The sequence below is a fragment of the Tachysurus fulvidraco genome, chromosome 2 (assembly GCF_022655615.1).
Source record: "Tachysurus fulvidraco isolate hzauxx_2018 chromosome 2, HZAU_PFXX_2.0, whole genome shotgun sequence".
Lineage (NCBI taxonomy): Eukaryota > Metazoa > Chordata > Actinopteri > Siluriformes > Bagridae > Tachysurus > Tachysurus fulvidraco.
The window spans coordinates 25589042-25605316 of NC_062519.1; positions in this window are offsets into that span (position 1 = coordinate 25589042).

Consider the following 16275-nt stretch of genomic DNA (forward strand, 5'->3'; position numbering starts at 1 on the left):
ACTAGTAAAATAAATGAAAAACTGCAAAGTTTCCTCAGAGCTCGCAACACTGCTGCCATGCTCGGTGCCATCTTGAAAACCTATGTAAACCATTAAAACCTTTAGCAATCGTATATACAGTAAATGACAACATTTACATCAGGAAACTAACTGATGTGTGTGTGTTTTTGCAATGTTGCAATTTCAATAGTGCAATTGTGACAAATGCTCAAGATTGGAAAGATACAGACCACAGCACTTAAGGGCAGTACATACACACCTTTCTGTCTATCTGTTGATTTTTTTTTTTATATCAATGTATCTCTCTGAAACAGTCATTCCTATTTTAGAAAAGACAACAATAATAAACAATAAAAAGCACCTTTGGTCTTGCTGGGATTTGAACTCACATTAAACATCCCTGATGTGCTTAATTTTTCTCTAAACTTAAAGATTCTAAACTGGCATGAATTAGTGAGAGTTCACTGCCTGGTTTTAGTCAGCTGTGAGCTTGATTTATCAGCAATTTCACAGTGTAAAGCAATGCTTCTGTACCATTCTAGATGCTGTATATTCTGATGGATATTAGATTGTTGTTTCACTGTTTTTGATGACTGAGACAATTGTAATCCCAGCATCAATGTTCTGCAGTTCCTTTCTTGACAGCAAAGTTCGGATCAAATTATTGTGTACTATTATTTTAATTTCTTGGTTAATGTTACCCAATGGGAAGGATTTGTCCAAAGTTCAGGTCCATCTCATTAACTTGGGCTATGAAAAAGGCAGCCACTTCTTCATATAGAGCTGTACCATGCAGACCAAAGATGAAAGTGAAGGGGTTCCTCCGTGTCCCCACATAGAAAAGTTCTGTGTCAGACTAGGGAGAGAGAGAACAGGAGGCCCTTGTTCCTGCCAGAAACATTGTACGTGCTAAAAGAATGGGAACTTTTGGGGAGTGTGTGTGCATGTGCTTGATAATATCTGACCTTGCTGAGGTGATAACTCAAAAGGGGTAACCCAAGGGGGTAAATCTTCAGTGACCTTTGGGGTCACAAACACGGATGCACACACATACTAACACACAAACATATCGGCCACACACGCACACACAGATATCAATCCGATCTTTCTACTACCACCCAAAATGCACATATATTTTACCTCATTTCCTGGTTAATTAAAATGGAACACGCTTTGGTGTATGCGGTTTTCAGAATGCAATCAAACTACATTTTTTCTGAGTAGGGACGACAACAGTAGAAAATACCTAACTTTCATTTGCTGAATTTCCTTTTGCTACAGAAGATGCAGCATTACTTACTAGTCTATCCATGATTTCTAAACATTTGTATTTGTTATTAACTTCTAGTTACATGTGTTTGTCAGTAACATGCCAGACAATGGATATTCGACACTTTGTTTTATTTGAACAAAAATATCCATGTCATTGTATAAAGTTCAGCACATTAACCGCATTAAGCAACTAAGAATAATTCACCTCATATGCAATAAAGTCTTGGACCATCAATAAAAGTGCAACAGTAAAGGTGTTTTACTGTGACGACGTCTGAGTCTAACAAGGACGCCGGCTCTCTTCCCTCTTTTCCGGCAGCATTTCCTTGGTCGCGTCCGTGCGACCCAGACAAAGGGCTCTGATGCCGTGTTGGTAAACAAATCACCGGTGTTCAAGAACTCAAAGTTCGGTTTGAGTTTCGCGACACACAGAACATCTAGTAAAATAAATGAAAAACTGCAAAGTTTCCTTGGAGCTCGCAACACGGCTGCCATGATCGGCGCCATCTTGAAAACCTATGTAAACCTTCAAAACCTTTCTAGGTGCTGTATATTCTGATGGATTAGATTGTTGTTTCACTGTTTTTGATGACTGAGACAATTGTAATCCCAGCATCAGTGTTCTGCAGTTCCTATCCTGACAGCAAAGGATCAAATTATTGTGTACTATTATTTTAATTTCTTGGTTAATGTTATCCAATGGTAAGGATTTGTCCAAAGTTCAGGTCCATCTCATTAACTTGGGCTATGAAAAAGGCAGCCACTGCTTCATATAGAGCTGTACCATTCATGTTTATGGTGGCTCCCACTGGCAAGACAAGAAGAGCTGTACCATTCATGTTACACGTTTGTCCACATGGTTGTTCTCCTCCAGGCAATGGAAGGTGATGGGAAGGGTGGCAGAACTACAAAAAAATGTATTTAAATTCTCACTATGTTCCCTGTTTAAAGGTACAGCTGAAAAAATACAACTCATAGTCCATCTTTGCCAGTTGGATAGTGTCAGCTGACGTGGCTCATTCTTTACTGGTGTTACTGGTCTTTACGGACGAGTTCCACATCACCACCACCGCCCTCCTACGTTTTTTTTTTTTTTTTACACACCCTGGGGTGTCCTGCAAGGAGTTTTAGAGGTTTCTAGGGTTTTCTAAATTCTATAGTTCAGCACTCTCGTTCAAGGATTCAGCACTATTGCTGGTCCCCTTCACAGACTCACCTCCTCTCTCCGAACCTTCATCCGGGATCGAGAGGCTGAACAAGCCTTCCAGAGACTCAAGGAACTTTTTACTTTGGCCCCCATCCTTACCCTGCTTGACCCAGTCTGCCAGGTTGTCGTCGAAGTGGACGCCTCTGATCAGAGTGGGAGCGGTCCTGTTCCAGCAATCAGCTGCTGTTCACTGCCTCAACCCTTGTTTGCTTTTTTCGCAGCGTTTGAACCCTTCTGAACAGAACTATGCCATCAGGGACTGGGAGCTTCTGGTGGTCAAACTGGCTCTTGTTCTCGGTGCGCAGTTCTACAGATGTCAATACAATCACCATGGTTACAAGACCAGCTTGAGGAATGGCTGCTGCTCCAGTGCATCCATTTTAACAGTAAGAAACAGACCTAGACTAAGAATTTGTGTGTTAAAGTTTTGGATAATATTATTGTGTACTGTTATGTTAATTTCTTAGTTAGTGTTACCCAATGGTAAGGATTTGTCCAAAGTTCAGGGCCATGTCATTAACTGCTTCATAGAGAGCTGTACCCTCCATGTTTATGGCGGCTTCCACTGGCAAGACAAGGCGTGTTACACGTTTGTCCACATGGTTCTCCTCCAGGCAACAGCAGGTGATGGGAAGGGTAGCAGAACTACAAAAAAGAAAGTTAAAATAAATACAAGAGTGATCAAATATAAAAATCAATAACATTTACAGATCAATTATTTTACATAATTAATCTGTTGGGGGGGGGTTTCCCCACTCGGAGGAGGGGGTACTGCGTCCGGCCCGTTATCCACTCGAGTAGTGGATAGGAAAGCGGACAGGCGTAATATTAGTGTTTCACTATTATGTACTTTCTGATAGTCCATAAACAGTATGATAAATATCTAATCAAAATAACGTCCTATTTTCTCTATAAATCTGGAGCTCCACGGCAGTTATTAAGATACCTTGAGGATGTTCCAAAGGCTGTAATTAAAGCCTGAAGCAGACCAGAGATGAAAGTGAAGGGGTTCCTGTGTGTCCCCAAATAGAAAAGTGGAGGCAGAACAATGATGTAAATGAACAGACCGACGATGACGCACACCATGTACATTCCCAACTGTCCTCCAACCGCTAAAAAGGTCTTTCATTTCTTATAGCTTCCCAGCAATTAGAAAGAGGATGCCAACAGGAGCATACCTGAGAATGTGTGAAGTGAAATATCAAAAAATATTTGCCCAGCCATTTACTACTCATCAAAGCATAATTTACAGACATACATCATTTTATTTGTGAGTGTGTGTTAAAGGCTATGAATGCAAACACAACCAACAAACTGCAACTGATCCACACAGAATCAATTAATTACAGAACATAGGCTGACACTCACCACATAATGATTGCATGACATCATTGAGGGAGTTAAAAAAAATCCTTCAGTGGCTGGCCCTGCTGCTTCAGTTTCCCAATTACCAAGCCAAAGAGCCATGAGAAAACCATAAGACCTAGAGCATTCATTCCATCAGAGGATCCTGAGACTGGAATCATCTCCTCTACTCTCCCATGGACAGTCTGAGGGACACTTTCATTCACCATAACAGTGATGTTCTTTGTCCAAACAATCTTCTTGTAAGGTGTTTTGTACTAGAACAGATAAATTAAGATACACATTTAAGGTAAAGGCAAACTATATTGAAAAGAAGCATCATACAGTATATATAATATTTAAGCACCCTTTATATACCTGTTTAAAGCAGGCTTCCACTAAATTAGAAGGGACCATATTTCTGTAAGAACAAAATACATATAACAGTATAATAGTCATAACAATTATTCTTCAAACAACATACCACATAGATACATGTGTCTCTCTTTACCTTATTAGATCAAGAAATGCATCAGTAGTTGTCAACAACTCAGCCCCGGCACTAGACTTTGGAGTGTCTCTTTTGCCTGTTCCAGGTCTTAATAAACGATAGCCTGCAATCCCATCTTTCCAGTGGCTCTATGGGGTCAGTCACAACAGAATGGGCAAATGAAAGTCTTCAAAGATATTACAATTCACAATCGTTTATTCACTAGTAGACAAGGGTTTTCGGCTTCAGGGGAGGACAAGACCAAAATAATAAACAGGATTGTGTTATTGAAATGCAGATATGCTTAATTTTTCTGTAAGGATACATTTATTTAGCACTTATAATAAAAAGGAGCCTGCTAAAAAAATTATGAGTCATGTACCTTTTCCCATGTTTTTCACTTAGGAAAGTCTTAGGGAGAGAAAGCTTTCATCTGGTAATCTGACAAGGTCTCTTTTTTTTGCTGTGTTATTAATTTAGAGAGAAAGTGAGAAAACTATTGTCTATTGCTGTTGTAACATTTAAGTATTTTTTTTTATCTAAAAAGTACAATATTTTAATTAATTGTAAAATTATATTCACTGGTCAAATTGTTTAAGAGAAAAAAAAACATGAACAGGTGTGATGGTATAGTCAAATGATAAACAGTTACCCACATTGCTTGAGGTTACATTAAATGTTTTTCTGTAAAACCAAGCTATGGCATGTTTAATTATTAAATAAATACACTATTTGGTGTAAGATGTAGAAGATATATCAGGTCTTACAGGCAGCTCAGCCACACAGTTCCTCTTTATTAAACTAAAATGTCACAAATAAACAAAAATATTAAACCCATACCTCGTTTTTGAATTTACACACTTGACATATTAAATTGTAGTCATTCCCTGGTGTTTATATATGGAAAATACGATCACTTAGACCTTAAACTGGCATGAATTAGTGGGAGTTCACTGCCTGGTTTTAGTCAGCTGTGATCTTGATTTATTAGCAATTTCACAATGTAAACAATACCACTGTACCATTCTAGATGCTGTATATTCTGATGGTTATTAGACCACTGTTTTACTGTTTTGATGACCGAGACAATCGTCCTTCTGGCATTTGACCTCAGTCACAGAGCTGCTGGTCCCAGCATGTGTTCTGCAGTTCCTTGCTTGACAGGTGTCAAGAAATACCTGTTTAAAGCAGGCTTCCACTAAATTAGAAGGGACCATATTTCTGTAAGACAAAAATACATACAACAGTATAATAGTCATAACAATTATTCTTCAAACAACATACCACATATATATGTCTCTCTTTACCTAATTAGATCAAGAAATGCATCAGTAATTGTCACCGACTCAGCCCCGGCACTAGACTTTGGAGCGTCTCTTTTGCCTGTTCCAGGTCTTATGCTGGTCGCCAAGACAATATCACGATATAATAAACGATAGCTCACAATCCCATCTTTCCAGTGGCTTTAGTATCCAACTGTGAAATACCTGGTAAAATAAAATAAAAATTTTTCATTGTAATATAGTAGGAGCAAAAGATCCTCAGTTAACCAAAGCCAGTCTAACGTTGATGATATTCTTTTGAGATATGATATTTATTAAAATTCTACATTAGTATGTGGCCAAAAGTTGTTACGTCTGTGTTGGCGTGTCTTTGTTTTGTTTCTTCTTTCTGGTTGTTTCTCTCTCGCGTGCTGTCCCTCTTCAGGTCCATCCTCATTTTCCCATTGGTCCGCTGAACTGTCAATCTCCCAGCTTTAAAAGTGGCGTTGGAGGGCTCGCCAATATCCATCATCCCATACTTTTTAGAAAGAATGCCAGAGGGCTGCGAGTTAGTCTTATCGGCTCATTCGTCCTTATTGCTACCCTTTGTTTAAAAAGCTGATTTTTGTGAGTTTATCATTGTGTACTGTTTTTCGTATCCGTACTTTTTGTTCGGTCACCATTTGTAAATGTTGTTGGTGACTCGATTCCCTGCTAAAGGGGGAAAGCGGACAGGTAAGAGGTCGCACGACATACATTGTACACACGTAGGATAACTTGCATGTATCCCTGTATTAGATACACTAGTTTACGAGTGAGTGCCACCCCTTTTATGTTTTGTGTTTCAGCTAGTTAGAGTATTTTAGGTAGGGCGATTTTATGCTTAAGACCTTTTCGTTCCAAATTTTTTATTTATTAGTCAGGTTAGAGAGTAAAACAAAATTAGTGTTGTTTTGTTACTTTATTTCCTTTAGTACCACTCTCGTCCCTTTTCCCCCGTACCTCTCCTTTCATTAATTGTCCTGTAAATACTGTAAATAGTCTCACCTTCTTTATTATTCCACATTATCATTTTTCCCCACTATTTGTATATTATATATTGTTACTTACTGTAATATTTTGACTAATAAACTTTCATATCGTTTGAATTTGTGTTCTGTCTTCAGCCTTTCACACACGTACTAATGGGAATAATTTCCTTTTTTTTGTGTGTGTTACTTCCCTAAATACCCCTAGACTATTATTGGGTCGTAACAAGTATACAGACACCTTACCAATTTCACCTATATTTGATTTTTACGTTCCATGCCAGATGTAGTCACTCTTCACTGTTCTGATAACCTTAAATCTTCTGGGAAGGCTTTATAGTGTGGACTCAGCCAGAAGAACGTTACTGAGGTTAGGGACCTATGCAGGCCACTCAAGTTATTCCACACGTATCCACGTATTCCACACCATTTCTTCAAGTACCATGTTTTGTACACGTGTTGATGCTGGAACAGGTTTGGACCTCTTAGGTTCTAGTTCAAGAAATGCTAGACAACTTTTTAAGACCCACATAATGTTATATGATAGTCATAAAATATCAATGTCACTGCCATCAAAATACTATTGTTTTGGTAAACCTACTAGTTTACCTACTACATCTGCTCCAACAGTGAAGAGCTATTATGCTGTGGCGGCTTCAATATGGTGCTATTTACGTTTTTATTTACGTTTTTTAATCGACTATTACTAGTACATGGACACCAGAGACAGCGGTGTTCATGTATATAACAAGTTAGTTGTGCTGGAAAGGATTCGCGACTTCGGCTTGCGAAGACCAGGCCTCCAGTCCGTCGCCTGATATCGGAGACCAGGAGAGGGGACGCCGAAAGCGGTGCGCGGTAAGCGGGCGGGTGTCGGTGCTCGGCTAAAAACAAACCCTAGCCGACCGGCTTTCCCGTCCGTTCTACTCTCCAATGTTTGCTCTCTGGACAATAAACTGGACTACGACTCGAACGCACTAAACGGCGGGAATTTAGAGACGTGGCTCAGCGACAGCGTTCCGCTGCCATGCAGCTTTACGGGCTCACCTCATTTATAGCCGACAGAAATGCAGCTCTGTGCCTAGCCAGGGGGTGGCCAATGGTGGCCGTGGCCACCATGCACGTATTCACGGCCACCCCACTGGCCACCACGCTCGCAACTGCATTTTTAATAGAAGAAAATGATCTCGCAGAACAGAACCTCGATCACATGTCTACAATCATTGGGCCGCGAAACTATAGCGGAGCTAACAATGAGCAGCACGCCTACAAAAGGAATGGCTAATGTTAATTCAGAGGGAGTCACCGATGTTAAAATAACTAACAACGAGGACATTCCTGAACACACATGGCCATATATTGTGGGAGATGTTTGAAATAATCGGCGTCAAAAAGGATTCCTGGCGAATGCGTTGCGAATTGTGTCAACCAGGGGCGGTTCTAGCCCTTTTTAGGGTGGCTTCAGCCCCCTTGTCTGTAATCTCAGCCACCCTAAAACTATAAGGATCATTTTTACTTTCATAAATAAACAATAAAAAATGTTAAAATGCAGGACATGTCGTCGATGGGAAAGAAAATTATTTATCAGTTTGATCCAAAAGCGATTTTTTTTACTTTGCTTTTATTCCATACTTTTACACGCGTGTGTTGTAGTCTTTCAAAAGTGCGTCTTCAGCTGTCTGCTTTATTTCAGTCAGAGCTGGAGGCGTTGATCTATAACGTTAATCGGCGGAAAGACGCAAAGACGGCAACCAAAAGCAGTGAAATGTCACTATTCTTATTACCAGAGTTGTCATATAATATATAATATAGAACTGTTCTTGTTTTAAATTCTCACTGAGGGCTAAAACCCTTAAAGATGAAATCCTAGAACCGCCCCTGGTGTCAACCCAAAAAACACGAAGTGCTTGATTTAATTAACAATAATTTTAATTAGTTTTCATGGACAGAGCTGGAATCTCCCTACACTTTGGGATATGGCCTTGGTGATACACTTGGTGTACATTATATTTTCAAAAATATTGGGTCACCTGACCTTTCCTGCTATATGTGGTTGTTTTCTGATCTCATTCCTACTGAACACCTTTGGGATGAATGTGAACGCTGACTCCACCCTACCTCACCTACATCAGTGCCTGCCTTTCGTAACAATCTTGTGGCTGATGAACACAAATATCCATCAGCACACTCCAAAATTATATATTCATATACAGTACACACACACACACACACACATATATATATATATATATATATATGTGTGTGTTCTGATGGATATTTGTGTTCATCAGCCACAAGATTGTTACGAAAGGCATATAATATATATATATATGTGACATGTGCAATATCTTTTAGGTTTGGTTTTTATTTTGATGGGGGGATTCCGGGTATTCCCTTATTTTTAGTCGCGTAGCATAGGGGGTTCTTTTTGGGAAGGGGGGAAACCTTTTTGAAATGTTTTTTTCTGTTTTTCAGGTGCGGCCAAAGAGCGCTAGCTGCTGTTTCTAATGGCTGTTTCTAATGGCTGTTTCTAGCTGCCGTTTTAAGCTGCAGTTTTATTACTGCTATTTTCTTAGTTGCTGTTCTGATTATTGCTGTTTGTTTTTATGTATATTTTTTAGAGCTGTTTTAAACTTGTACTCAGAATAAATATACAGCAATGCAGTACTGACGTATCATCCCAGTATTCAAGATATAGTGTTCACCGCTGCAACGTCCGCACTATGCCGACTGTAACCCAATAATGAGTCAAGTTTAAAACAGCTCTAAAAATATACATAAAAACAAACAGCAATAATCAGAACAGCAACTAAGAAAATAGCAGTAATAAAACTGCTGCTTAAAACAGCAGCTAGAAACAGCCATTAGAAACAGCCATTAGAAACAGCAGCTAGCGCTCTTTGGCCGCACCTGAAAAACAGAAAAAAACATTTCAAAAAGGTTTCCCCCCTTCCCAAAGAGAACCCGCTATGCTACGCGACTAAAAATAAGGGAATAAAGCAGGTGACTCACCAGGGGACAGCTACAGGAAAATATAGCCAAAAGACCTTTTCTGCCCACACAAGATGCACACGGAAGAGAAATTAAACAGCCCCACTCCAATGTGCTTTTTATAAAGCCACTAGCATGCTGCACTAATTATGTGGCACAGGTGTGCTCCATGTCGATGCGCAGCTCAGCAGCAGTGGGCGTGTCTCCGGACCCGTAATCCCCCCATCAAAATAAAAACCAAACCTAAAAGATATTGCACATGTCACATTCTACCCCCTAGTTTTGAATTCGTCGACCCGACGATATTAACTCCAAGGCCTAAAGAGGGTGGAAACACTGTTAGTGACAGTCATCTGAGAGCTTACAATACCCCCTCTATGCCCCACTGTCTCTGGCAAGTGATGGACATTGGGATGGTAGCCCGCAGTTGTTCAAGTAGTCCAACGTAATGGTGTTCTTATAATAGGCACTATGTCCTCTGATACTACTGAAGGATCACTAGGCAAGGAATCATTGTCCAGGAGAGGCTCAAGATCAGGGACACTCCTAGGGGAGATGGAAATACGCTCAGGGGTGTGAAGCAGGGATGGAGCACAAAGAGGAGGCGGTGGTGAAGAACGAACAGTGGGCACTATAACTGGAGGGGCATCTTCTTGCCCAGACACCAACAGACATACATCTGACCAATCTTCACTGGATTCCATGGAGGCTTGATCAGACTCTGAAAAAGAGTTAGAAGGCTCTATGACATTCTGCCCAGATGGTTGAGCTCTTAACAGGGTACGATGCACATGTCTAACTTTTTCCAAGTCATTAATGGGGGCGATGGTGTACACCGATCCACCAGATGTAGGGGCTCGCAGCACTTTGTAAACCACAGAACTCCAACAATCTTGAATCTTTGCCCGGCCTCGCACACTAAGGTCCCGCAAATACACCAACTGACCTTGACGTAAAGGATCGTCCTGTACTCTCCGATCATGTCGTTCTTTTCTACGGTCTGCTGCAGCCTTCATGTGACTCCTAGCCCCGTCAAAGGCCACTTGAAGTCTAGCCTGATGGTCACAAATCCAGTCATGAACACTACCTTGAGTGGGAACCTCAATTCGGCCCAAAAGAAAGTCGACAGGTAATTGTGGATCCTGCCCGAACATTAAGACATAGGGTGATTGACTGGTAGACTGATGAAGGGTAGTATTATAGGAGAACACCACCTGAGGGAGATAGGCAACCCAGTTTTTCTTCTTACCGGAGGGTAGGGTGCACAGCAAGTTGTGCAGTGTGCGATTAAATCGCTCGCATTGACCATTTCCTGTAGGATGAGCTGGGGTGGTCCGACTCCGTTCAATGCCGTACAACTCACACAATTGATGAATAAGGATACTTTCGAAGTTCCTTCCCTGGTCTGAGTGGATACGACTAGGAACACCAAACCTATAGAACCACTCATTAACCAGCACCCTTGCCACCGTAGATGCTCTCTGGTCACGAGTTGGCACTGCCTGGGTGTATTTGGGAAAACACATCAGTCAAGACTAGGACGTTCTCCATTCCATTCTGTGATGGCTCAATTAATGTAAAGTCAATAGCCAGAATTTGGTTAGGCCTCGAAGCTAACAAATGGCCCATATAGGTCTGGGCACGAGGGAAGACATCCTTAGCAATAGTACAGCGTTCACACTGTTGACACCATCGCTTAATGTCGGAAGACATACCTGGCCAAAAACATCTTTGTCGAACCAGCTCTGTTGTACGTTCCACTCCCTGATGACCATGCTCATCATGGAGCTGCTGCATTACCACAGTCTTTAGAGATGCTGGGAGCAAAAGCTGAAGAAAGGCCTCTCCACCCTGGGAATGGTGGCACTGGCGATACAATACGCCATCCTTCATCCTTAGCCGTTTCCACTATTTCAGTAGTCTGCCTGCCTCAGTGCACAACCCTCACCGCTCCTCACTCGAAGGATATTTCCCTTGCTTCCACAACTGCAGCAACACCCCCAACACTGCATCTGCTTCCTGCAGCCCACGCAAATCTGCAGGAGTATGCCCAGGAAAAGCTGTAATGGACGCTTGCACACCTTCGTTCGGCGGTCTGATGGAAACAACCTGTTTGAGAGGCTCGGGAAGAGAACTTCCTGGAAGCATACTTTCCAGTACAGGCCCCGCAGGGTGCTGTCGTGATAGTGCATCCGCATTGCGATTGCTGCGTCCAGACCGGTACTTGATGCTGAAATCAAAAACAGCAAGTTGAGCAGCCCACCTCTGTTCTAATGCACCCAATTTTGCAGTATTCAGGTAGCTCAAGGGGTTATTGTCAGTGTATACCACACACTTATGTCCAAGTAAATACTCAGGGAATTTCTCACTCATTGCCCATTTAAGAGCAAAAAATTCCAATTTCATGGAACTATAATTGGACATATTCCTCTCCGAAGGTCTTAGTCCTCGACTCGCATAGGCTACTGGTCAAACTTTGCCTCCCTGCTCCTGGGACAGAACTGCTCCCAATCTGCTGTAACTTGCATCTACTTCCAAGATGAACGGCAGTGAGAAGTCTGCATAGGCCAGGAGGGGAGCACTCACCAGCTGCTGCTTTAAAGTATCAAAACTTTGTTGACATTCCTCTGTCCAAGCTTCCTTGCAAGACCGGGCAGTACTCTTCCTCTTGGCCCCAGTCAGATCAGCTACTAGGCGATGAAGAGGGGCAGCCAGCTTAGCAAAACCATCCACAAACCTCCTGTAATAACTAGCAAAGCCCAAAAAGGACCGAAGTTCTGAGACCTGCTGGGGAGGTTGCCAATTAGCAACTGCCTCGATTTTCTTTGGGTCAGTCGCCACCCCCTGGTCGGAGATCAAATGCCCCAAGTAGCCCACCTCAGGCCGGAAGAATGAGCACTTCTCCAGTTTGGCCTTTAAGCCTTCTTGGTGTAAAAGTTTCAAAACCACCTCCAGGCGTTGCAAATGCTCAGACACTGTGGAAGAGAACACTATAACATCATCCAGATAGAGCAACAATGATTTGAAAGTGTTGTGAACCAAACATGCGTTCCATCAATCTCTGAAAGGTGCTAGGTGCATTGCACAGGCCGAACGGCATCCGATTCCATTCATATAGCCCAAAAGGTGTACAGAAGGCAGTTTTCATCTTGTCCTTCTCAGCCACTGGGACCTGATTGTAGCCATTGGCAAGATCCATTGTAGAGAACCACCGGGCACCTGAAAGAGCATCCAAAGATTCTTCAATTCTTGGTAATGGAAAGGAATCTTTTCTTGTCTTACTGTTCAATTGACGATAATCAACACACATTCGCAGGCTACCATCCTTTTTCTTTACCAGGACAATGGGGGAAGCAAAGGGGCTGCTACTTTCTCTTATAATCTGAGTTTCCAACAACTGATTAATATGAGCTTTAACTGCCTCATATTCTGAGGGAGGGATGCGTCTATAACGCTGCCTAATAGGAACCTCATCAGTCAAAGGAATATCATGTGTAATCAGAGTGGTACAACCCAAATCACCATCATGTTCTGAAAACACAGAAGAATATTTAGACAGCAGTACCCTAACCTGACATTGTTCTTCAACAGTTAATGGAGAGACAGATCAACAGCGTTTATCTTATCCTGCAGGGAATCAGTAATTACCTGGGAAGAGACAGTGGCCTGTACACTCAAGGGAACATCTTCAACACCTGGAGGTAAACTCACTACGGTTACTGGACTAATAGTACCAAGGACAGTTCGTGCGTAAAGAGTAGCATCAACTAGCCCAAGATTGATAACTGGAACATACACCTGTCCACAAGCTACCTTAACAATAGCAGGGAAAGCAAGAAGGCCTGTTGCCAACCCCACACTAGAAGGCTCAAACACAACTGTCAATCCAGCATGTTGCTGAGAACAAGTAGCGGGGATAAACTTCATGGTGCCACCTGGTACATAAATACACTTACCTCCTCGAACCCGAACCCGGGCTGAAGAGTCTAAAGGGGCCTTTACCTGAACTTGATGGCATTTCTGAAGGGCTTGTTGCCATGGATTAGGGGCCTGCTGCACTAAGGCTGCTTCAAAAAGGGCTGACCCATATTGTCCAAACAAGTCACTATAACATTCTCGAATAACGTTCATACCCAAAACACCAGAGATCCGAGTAGTACCTGGAGGGTCTTTAACTATGAGCACGCCACGGTTAGGGATCACTTTACCAAAGACTTCGACATCTAGCTCTAAATAGCCTATATAAGGGATATCTAAGCCATTTGCAGCCTTAAGCTGTAACCAATGACAAGAGTGAAGTTTTTCCCTACCCCAAGGCTCAAAGTTCTTCAAAAAAAAGCTTTCAGTTACGGTTGACACCATCGAGCCGGTGTCTAACAAACCGGGCGTCAACACCCCACCCTTACTAACGATCACATGGGGGCATGGGGATAATAAGGGGGCCATGTTTTCTACATCAGGGGAGACATCTGAGCCAAACACATACCCTTCTGACCGATGGCTCAAGAGGACAGAAGGCTCTAGTTTTCCGGAAAAGTAACCATGGGCCGGGACCTTTGCACCACTGACTGAGGAGGACGGGAGGGAGATCGATCAACCCTTGACAATGAACTACACTCACGGGCAAAATGGCCCGGCTGTTGGCACCTTCTACAGATAACTGAACCCCGATTAGTGGTACTTGTAGAGGGAGGGAAGCATCTTGGATTCTGAAGTGAAGACACATTACGGGTTAACTGATCAAGCTGTTCCTGCTGCTGTCTAAGCATCTCTTTGAGCTCAGCTAATTCAGAACCTGTAGATATTGAGGTAGACCCACAAACCCCATACTGCAACCCATGGGTAGTAGAAGTGGAAAAACTACGGTCCCTAGGACCCCTCATCAGGCCCTCCCGTTCCCATCTAATAGCTTCCCCCCTAACATCAAGTAAAGTAGCCCTAGGATTTCGACATAGAAACTGTTTTAATTCCCTTCGGAGGGCAGAATCCAACACATACTCTACAAATTGGTCCCGCAATAGAACCTCAGAATTAGGCATACCGTCAAGAGCATTTTTGATTACTTTTGACATTAAGCCAAGAAGAGCATGTGAAAACTCCTGAAGTGCCTCTCCCTCTAATTGTCGTTGAGAAAAGAAATTCTCCTGCAAAACAATGTATGAATCCGGACAACCATACAGTTCACTAAGTATTTGGATAACTCTTTCTGGATCCTCCCGGTCTTCCTTAGGCCTAAATTTTATTTCCTCTCTAGCTTCCCCTTCTAGATGATCATACAAAAAGTGTGCTTTATCAATAATGGATATGTGGTGAACACGCATACTAGTCTTCACCTCCTCTAACCAATCAGTCAAAGAAATCCCGGTGCGGCCTCTAAAAACAGGGCATTTCCTCTCCCTAGGGACATAAATCAACCTTTCTGTCACTACTGAATTAACATTGGAGGGAGACATTGGGCCCACACCTATCCCTCTATCATTAGACGCAGAGGGTGCAACACCAGGACTTGCCTGAACCCCAACCCGTTCATGACGCAGGCGTTCATTATCAGCCTTAAGTTGAGCCACCAAGTGCTGCATCTCCTCCTCCATAGTGACAGCCTAATTAGAGGGAAAAATCAGGAGAGGGAAATACACAAAACAAACCCTAATGCGCTAGCTGCTGTTTCAAAATCAACACAAATTAAAAATCACACAAAGAAAATAAAATAGTCACATCTCTGCTTTACACACCAAATTAAATCCTGCCGACTATGCCAGAATTGTAACCTTCCTGGTTAAGGCATTAAGAATAGAAAAAGGAACCGACTACGCCACCTGGGTTACCCAGGAAAATAAGTTAAACCAAATATAAGTTACAATAACATGAAGGACCCTGCTGGTTCGAATGGGATTGAAGACAGAGACGTGACTTTCCAAAAAAATGAGTACAACTTTATTTTACAAAAACAAGAAAAAGGAAAACCATTTGCTCTTAAAAACATTAAGATATAAGTGTACAGTTTACCGATTAGTTACCAACAATGGAGAAAACAACTAGACTAGGTCCGCCTTAACAAAGAGGGACACACCACACAACAAAGCAGTGCATAATAAACACTGATAAACCAAGAAAAAGGGATAAACCAAAAGGACGACAAACATACACTCCCTCTGTTAAGCCTTACTAATCACAGTTCGTTGTCCGATAGTCAGAGGTGGATATATATGCGGTAAACAGACACTCAAACAAAAGACGCAAAAGAAAAGAAAGAAAAACAATACAAATGACAGTCCAGTGATAACCGGTAAAAACAGATTAATTTAAAGAGCACCAAAACGGTTTGTTTGAAAGAAAGAAATACAAAACCGGTTAATTCGATAAACTTGTACTCCAGAATAAATATACAGCAATGCAGTACTGACGTATCATCCCAGTATTCAAGATATATTGTTCACCGCTGCAACGTCGCACTATGCCGACTGTAACCCAATAATGAGTCAAGTTTAAAACAGCTCTAAAAAATATACATAAAAACAAACAGCAATAATCAGAACAGCAACTAAGAAAATAGCAGTAATAAAACGGCAGCTAGAAACAGCCATTAGAAACAGCCATTAGAAACAGCAGCTAGCGCTCTTTGGCCGCACCTGAAAAACAAAAAAAAACATTTCAAAAACGTTTCCCCCCTTCCCAAAGAGA